Here is an 8,159-nt window from a genome sequence, read left to right on the forward strand (position 1 = left end):
TATATATATATATATGTATATATATATATATATATACATATATATATATATATATGTATATGTATATATATATATATATATATATATATATACTAGCTGTTGGGGTGGCGCTTCGCGCCACCCCAACACCTAGTTGGTGGGGGCGCTTCGCGCCCCCCCCAAGCCCCCCCGCGCGCGTAAGTCGTTACGCGCCATATTAGTTACGCGCCATATTAGTTACGCGCCATTGTAGTTGTGTCCCTATGTCCCACCTGTGAATCGACCATTCCCTGAGTCGCCATCGTCATTTATATATCCCCCTGTGCACCCCGGCGTCCCCTTTGTAGTTATGTCCCTGTGTCCCGGTCGTCGTCATTTATACTCCCTGTGTCCCGGTGCTTTGTTGATTGCTAATCGAACATTCCTTTTGTCCCGGTCGCTTTCTCTTTGAGTGTCGTCATTTATTTAGATTGTTTCTCCTTTATTTTTCAGTTTTATTCCTTTTTTTAGTTTTTTTTCTTTTTTAGTTCTTTTAGTTTTTACCTTTTTTAGTTTTTTTTAGTTTTTTAGATGAAAATGTTTTATATTTTTTATTCCTTTTTTTTCTTTTTAGTTTTTTATTGGTTTTTACCTTTTTTTAGCTTTTTTAGTTTTTTTCGTTTTTTCTTTTTACTTTTTTTTTAGTTTTTATCTTTTTTATTTTTTTTTTATTTTTATTCTTAATTTTATTAGTTTTCTTTTTCTCTTCTATTTTTCAGTTTTTTCCTTTTTTTAAGTTTTTTTTTTTAGTTTTTAGTTTTTTTAGTTTTTTTTTCCTTTTTTTCTTTTTAGTTTTTTATTGGTTTTTACCTTTTTTTTTAGCTTTTTTAGTTTTTTTCGTTTTTTCTTTTTACTTTTTTTTTTAGTTTTTATCTTTTTTATTTTTTTTATTTTATTCTTAATTTTATTCATTTATATATCCCCCTGTGCACCCCGGCGTCCCCTTTGTAGTTATGTCCCTGTGTCCCGGTCGTCGTCATTTATACTCCCTGTGTCCCGGTGCTTTGGTGATTGCTAATCGAACATTCCTTTTGTCCCGGTCGCTTTCTCTTTGAGTGTCGTCATTTATTTAGATTGTTTCTCCTTTATTTTTCAGTTTTTTTCCTTTTTTTAGTTTTTTTTCTTTTTTAGTTCTTTTAGTTTTTACCTTTTTTAGTTTTTTTTAGTTTTTTAGATGAAAATTTTTTTTAGTTTTTTCCTTTTTTTCTTTTTATTTTTTTATTGGTTTTTACCTTTTTTTAGCTTTTTTAGTTTTTTTCGTTTTTTCTTTTTACTTTTTTTTTTAGTTTTTATCTTTTTAATTTTTTTTTATTTTTATTCTTAATTTTATTAGTTTTCTTTTTCTCTTCTATTTTTCAGTTTTTTCCTTTTTTTTAAGTTTTCTTTTTAGTTTTCAGTTTTTTTAGTTTTTTTTTTCCTTTTTTTCTTTTTAGTTTTTTATTGGTTTTTACCTTTTTTTTAGCTTTTTTGGTTTTTTTCGTTTTTTCTTTTTACTTTTTTTTTTAGTTTTTATCTTTTTTATTTTTTTTTATTTTATTCTTAATTTTATTAGTTTTCTTTTTCTCTTCTATTTTTCAGTTTTTTCCTTTTTTTAAGTTTTTTTTTTAGTTTTTAGTTTTTTTAGTTTTTTAGTTTTTTTAGTTTTTTTAGTTTTTTAGCTTTTTTATTTTTTTTATTAGTTTTTAGTTTTTTTGTAGTTTTTGCCTTTTTTTAGTTTTTTTTTTAGTTTTTAGTTTTTTACCTTTTTTGTGGATCGTCACCTGATCCACAGATCCACAGATCCACAGACAACTTATTTTTATATATATAGAAGATATAATCTGGCGTAACGGACAGACAACTTATTTTTATATATATAGATATATCTTCTATATATATAAAAATAAGTTGTCTGTCTGTCTGTGGATGGATCAGGTGACGTCACCTGAAAAAACTGGATCAGGTGACGTCAAAACTGAAAAAACTAAAAAAAGGCAAAAACTAAAAAAAAAACTAAAAACTAATAAAAAAAATAAAAAAGCTAAAAAACTAAAAAAACTAAAAAAAGGCAAAAACTACAAAAAAAAAACTAAAAACTAATAAAAAAACTAAAAAACTAAAAAAACTAAAAAAAGGCAACAACTACAAAAATCTATATATATAAAAATAAGTTGTCTGTCTGTCTGTGGATGGATCAGGTGACGTCACCTGAAAAAACTGGATCAGGTGACGTCAAAACTGAAAAAACTAAAAAAAGGCAAAAACTAAAAAAAAAACTAAAAACTAATAAAAAAAATAAAAAAGCTAAAAACTAAAAAAACTAAAAAAAGGCAAAAACTACAAAAAAAAACTAAAAACTAATAAAAAAACTAAAAAACTAAAAAAACTAAAAAAAGGCAACAACTACAAAAAAAAACTAATAAAAAAAATAAAAAAGCTAAAAAACTAAAAAAAACTAAAAAAACTAAAAAAAGGTAAAAAACTAAAAAAAACTAAAAACTAAAATAAACTAAAAAAAAGGAAAAAACTGAAAAATAAGCTAAAATAAAGGTAAAAACCAATAAAAAACTAAAAAAAAACTGAAAAAACTAAAAAAAGGCAAAAACTACAAAAAAACTAAAAACTAATAAAAAAAGTAAAAAAGCTAAAAAACTAAAAAACTAAAAAAACTAAAAAAAGGTAAAAAACTAAAAAAAATAAAAAATAAAAAAAAACTAAAAAAAAGGAAAAACTGAAAAATAAGCTAAAATAAAGGTAAAAACCAATAAAAAACTAAAAAGAAAAAAAGGAAAAAACTAAAAAAATTTTCATCTAAAAAACTAAAAAAAACTAAAAAAGGTAAAAACTAAAAGAACTAAAAAAGAAAAAAATAAATGACGACACTCAAAGAGAAAGCGACCAGGACAAAAGGAATGTTCGATTAGCAATCAACAAAGCACCGGGACACAGGGAGTATAAATGACGACCAGGACATAAGTAAAAAAAAAAAACTATCTATATATATAAAAATAAGTTGTCTGTGGATCTGTGGATCGTGGATCAGGTGACGTCACCTGAAAAAACTGGATCAGGTGACGTCAAAACTGAAAAAACTAAAAAAAGGCAAAAACTACAAAAAAAACTAAAAAATAATAAAAAAAATAAAAAAGCTAAAAAACTAAAAAAACTAAAAAAAGGCAAAAACTACAAAAAAAAACTAAAAACTAATAAAAAAGCTAAAAAACTAAAAAAACTAAAAAAAAGGCAAAAACTACAAAAAAAACTAAAAACTAATAAAAAAAATAAAAAAGCTAAAAAACTAAAAAAACTAAAAAAACTAAAAAAAGGTAAAAAACTAAAAAAACTAAAAACTAAAAAAAACTAAAAAAAGGAAAAAACTGAAAAATAAGCTAAAATAAAGGTAAAAACCAATAAAAAACTAAAAAAAAAAAACTGAAAAAACTAAGGCAAAAACTACAAAAAAACTAAAAACTAATAAAAAAAGTAAAAAAGCTAAAAAACTAAAAAAACTAAAAAAACTAAAAAAACTAAAAAAAGGTAAAAAAATAAAAAAAATAAAAAATAAAAAAAAAATAAAAAAAAAGGAAAAAACTGAAAAACAAGCTAAAATAAAGGTAAAAACCAACAAAAAACTAAAAAGAAAAAAGGAAAAAACTAAAAAAAATTTTCATCTAAAAAACTAAAAAAAACTAAAAAAGGTAAAAACTAAAAGAACTAAAAAAGAAAAAAATAAATGACGACACTCAAAGAGAAAGCGACCAGGACAAAAGGAATGTTCGATTAGCAATCAACAAAGCACCGGGACACAGGGAGTATAAATGACGACCAGGACATAAGTGAAAAAAAAAACTAACAAAACTAAAAAGAAGGTAAAAACTACAAAAAAACTAAAAAGAAAAAAAAACTAAAAACTAATAAAAAAACTAAAAAATCTAAAAATCTAAATAAACTAAAAAAGAAAAAAAAAAGGAAAAAAATAAAGGAGAAAAACAAAACTAAAAACGAATGTATATACAGACCGGTACACCGGGATACAAATGACGACCGGGACACAGGGAATATAAATGACGACCGGGACACAGGGGCACAACTACAACGGGGACACCGGGGGAAACAGGGGGATATAAATGACGACCGGGACAAAAAAACTAAAAAGAAAAAAAAACTAAAAACTAATAAAAAAACTAAAAAATCTAAAAATCTAAATAAGCTAAAAAAGAAAAAAAAAGGAAAAAAATAAAGGAGAAAAACAAAACTAAAAAACGAATGTATATACAGACCGGGACACCGGGATACAAATGACGACCGGGACACAGGGAATATAAATGACGACCGGGACACAGGGACACAACTACAACGGGGACACCGGGGGAAACAGGGGGATATAAATGACGACCGGGACACCGGGATAGGGAATGGTCGATTAGCAATCACCATCAACAAAGCTCAAGGGCAATCATTAGAATCATGAGGTATAGATCTGAATACAGATTGTTTTCCCATGGACCATTATATGTTGCATGTTCAAGAGTCGGTAAACCTGACAATCTATTTATATGCAAAGACAATGGGACAGCAAAGAATGTTGTATATTCGCAAGTTTTACGTAGTTAAAACCATATATATATATATATATATATATATATATATATATATATATATATATATATATATATCTATATTCACAGGTGGGACATAGGGACACAACTACAATGGCGCGTAACTATTATGGCGCGTAACGACTTACGCGCGCGGGGGGGCTTGGGGGGGGCGCGAAGCGCCCCCACCAACTAGGTGTTGGGGTGGCGCGAAGCGCCACCCCAACAGCTAGTATATATATATATATATATATGTATAAATAAGTTGTCTGTGTGTGTGTGTGTTTCGAGTGACGTCTTGTTTGTGTGACGACTGACGTCATGTTTGTCGACTGACGTCATTATAAGGATTGAGCTGTATGCGTCATGAAATTGTTTGTCGACTGACGTCATGTTTGTCTACTGATGAAATTACATACCGGGACACAAATGACGACCGGGACACAGGGAATATAAATGACGACCGGGAACTTCAAAGAGAAATTACAGACTGGGACACCCGGACACAAATCACGACCGGGACACAGGGAATATAAATGACGACCGGGACATAGGGACACAACTACAACGGGGACGCCGGGGGCACAGGCGGGATATATAAATGACGACCGGGACACAGGGATTGTTCGAATAGAAATTACAGACCGGGACACAAATGACGACCGGGACACCGGGACACAGGGAATATAAATGACGACCGGGACACTCAAAGAGAAATTACAAACTAGGATACCGGGACACAAATGACGACCGGGACACAGGGAATATAAATGACGACCGGGACACAGGAACACATCATTAGAATAATGAGGTATAGATCTGAATACGAATTGTTTTTCCCATGGACAATTATATGTTGCATGTTCAAGAGTCAGTAAACCTGACAATCTATTTATATGCACAGACAATACAAAAGAAGAAAAAAACTAAAAAAGGTAAAAACTACAAAAAAACTAAAAAGAAAATATATAAATATATTTATATATATCATCTTTTCCACAAAAATAATAATTTAGTGCTTCTGCTTAAAAGCAGCAATCGAATTGATGCCTCCTGATACGCAACTATCAACAAAGTGGCAATCGTTGTGGTCGGTGATCAGTTCTTACCTCGAGATAATATTCTTTATAGGCGAAACAATCAGTTGACAAGAATTGCTTAAACTCATCGATGCTACGATGCCCTACAATATCCTGACGAATATAAATGACGCCCGGGACACTCAAATAGAAATCACAGACTGGGACACCGGGACACAAATGACGACGGGGACACAGGGAATATAAATGACGACCCGGACACAGGGACACAACGGGGACGCCGGGGGGCACAGGGGGATATATAAATGACGACGGCAACAAAGGAAATGGTCGATTAGCAATCACCATCAACAAAGCTCAAGGGCAATCAATAGAATCTTGAGGTATAGATCTGAATACGGATTGTTTTCCCATGGACCATTATGCGTTGCATGTTGAAGAGTCGGTAAACCTGACAATCTTTTTATATGCACAGACGATGGGACAGCATAGAATGTTGTATATTCGCAAGTTTTACGTAGTTAAAAACATATATATATATATATATATATATATATATATATATATATATATATATATATATATATATATACATATATATATATATATATATATATATATATATATATATATATATATATATATATATATATATATATATATATATATATATATCCGATGAAGATGCTCAAAGAGTCTATGCCAAAAAACTTGCTGCTGATAGAGAAAGTCAGAAAAGAAAGCGTGCCGAGGAATCAAAAGAACAGCAAGGAAACAGGCTTGAGGCTAAAGAACGCAAAACCGCGCAGTTAGATGAAGATCCACCTGGACAGCGAGAGTCAAAACATATCAAAACTGAAAATGATAGCGATGATGATTGGGTTTGGGATCTTGACTTGGATAAGGTCATCAATGCCTACCAGATTTTAGTTAAAAAAACAAAGGTTCGGCGATATGTATTTCATAGTGAAGCTGAAAAATAAAGAAGAAAAAGAAAACTGAAAAAAGAAAAAATGTAAAAAACTAAAAAATACTAAAAAGAAAAAACACTCAAAGAGAAATTACAGACCGGGACACAAATGACGACAGGGACAGAGGGAATATAAATAACGACCGGGACACTCAAGGAGAAATTACAGACTGGGATACCGGGACACAAATGACGACCGGGACACAGGCAATATAAATGACGACCAGGACACAGGTATTTAAGAACATCGTTCAAAGACAAATTTTTAATTGTAAGAAGACCGTTGAAAGAGAAATTTCTAATTGTAAAATGACTGAAGAACCTACAATGGCAACACCCGAGAAAGCTGCTCAAAACGAATGTATTCACGCCGAAGTAGCTGAGTTTGTAAAGCGTTATTATTCAGGTTCTAGGTCCGAGAGGCTCCAGGTTTGAATCTTGGCTTTAGCATTAATACAAAAGAAGAAAAAAACTAAAAAAGGTAAAAACTACAAAAAAACCAAAAAGAAAATATATATATATATGTTTATATATATCATTTTTTCCACAAAAATAATAATTTAGTGTTTCTGCTTAAAAACAGCAATCGAATTGATGCCTCCTGATACGCAACTAACAACAAAGTGGCAATCGTTGTGGTCGGTGATCAGTTCTTACCTCGAGATAATATTCTTTATAGGCGAAACAATCAGTTGACAAGAATTGCTTAAACTCATCGATGCTACGATGCCCTACAATATCCTGACGAATATAAATGACGCCCGGGACACTCAAATAGAAATCACAGACTGGGACACCGGGACACAAATGACGACGGGGACACAGGGAATATAAATGACGACCCGAATACAGGGACACCACTACAACGGGGACGCCGGGGGGCACAGGGGGATATATAAATGACGACGGCAACAAAGGAAATGGTCGATTAGCAATCACCATCAACAAAGCTCAAGGGCAATCAATAGAATCATGAGGTATAGATCTGAATACGGATTGTTTTCCCATGGACCATTATGCGTTGCATGTTCAAGAGTCGGTAAACCTGACAATCTATTTATATGCACAGACGATGGGACAGCAAAGAATGTTGTATATTCGCAAGTTTTACGTAGTTAAAAACATATATCTATCTATATATATAAAAATAAGTTGTTTGTCTGTCTGTCGACTGACGTCATGTTTGTGTGTCGACTGACGTCATGTTTGTCGACTGACGTCATTATAAGGATTGAGCTGTATGTCGTCATGAAGTTGTTTGTCGTCTGACGTTATGTTTGTCGACTAACAAAACTACAGACCGGGACACCGGGACGCAAATGACGTGTTATGTCTGTTATAACGTAATAGAGGCAACAATCTTGACAGGGCCTTTTGAGGGTGAGGCTTTTCTTATTCCACGCATTCTCATGATTCCAATGGATCTGCCTTTTCAACCTAAAAGATTGCAATTCCCAATTTGATTAGCATATTTAGTTTTAAGTCCAGAACCACTAAAGCTATTATGTAAATATCAAAAATATTTATGTTGTCTGAGCAATAATTTTTAGTTTT

The sequence above is a fragment of the Artemia franciscana genome, chromosome 11 (genome assembly GCF_032884065.1).
Source record: "Artemia franciscana chromosome 11, ASM3288406v1, whole genome shotgun sequence".
Lineage (NCBI taxonomy): Eukaryota > Metazoa > Arthropoda > Branchiopoda > Anostraca > Artemiidae > Artemia > Artemia franciscana.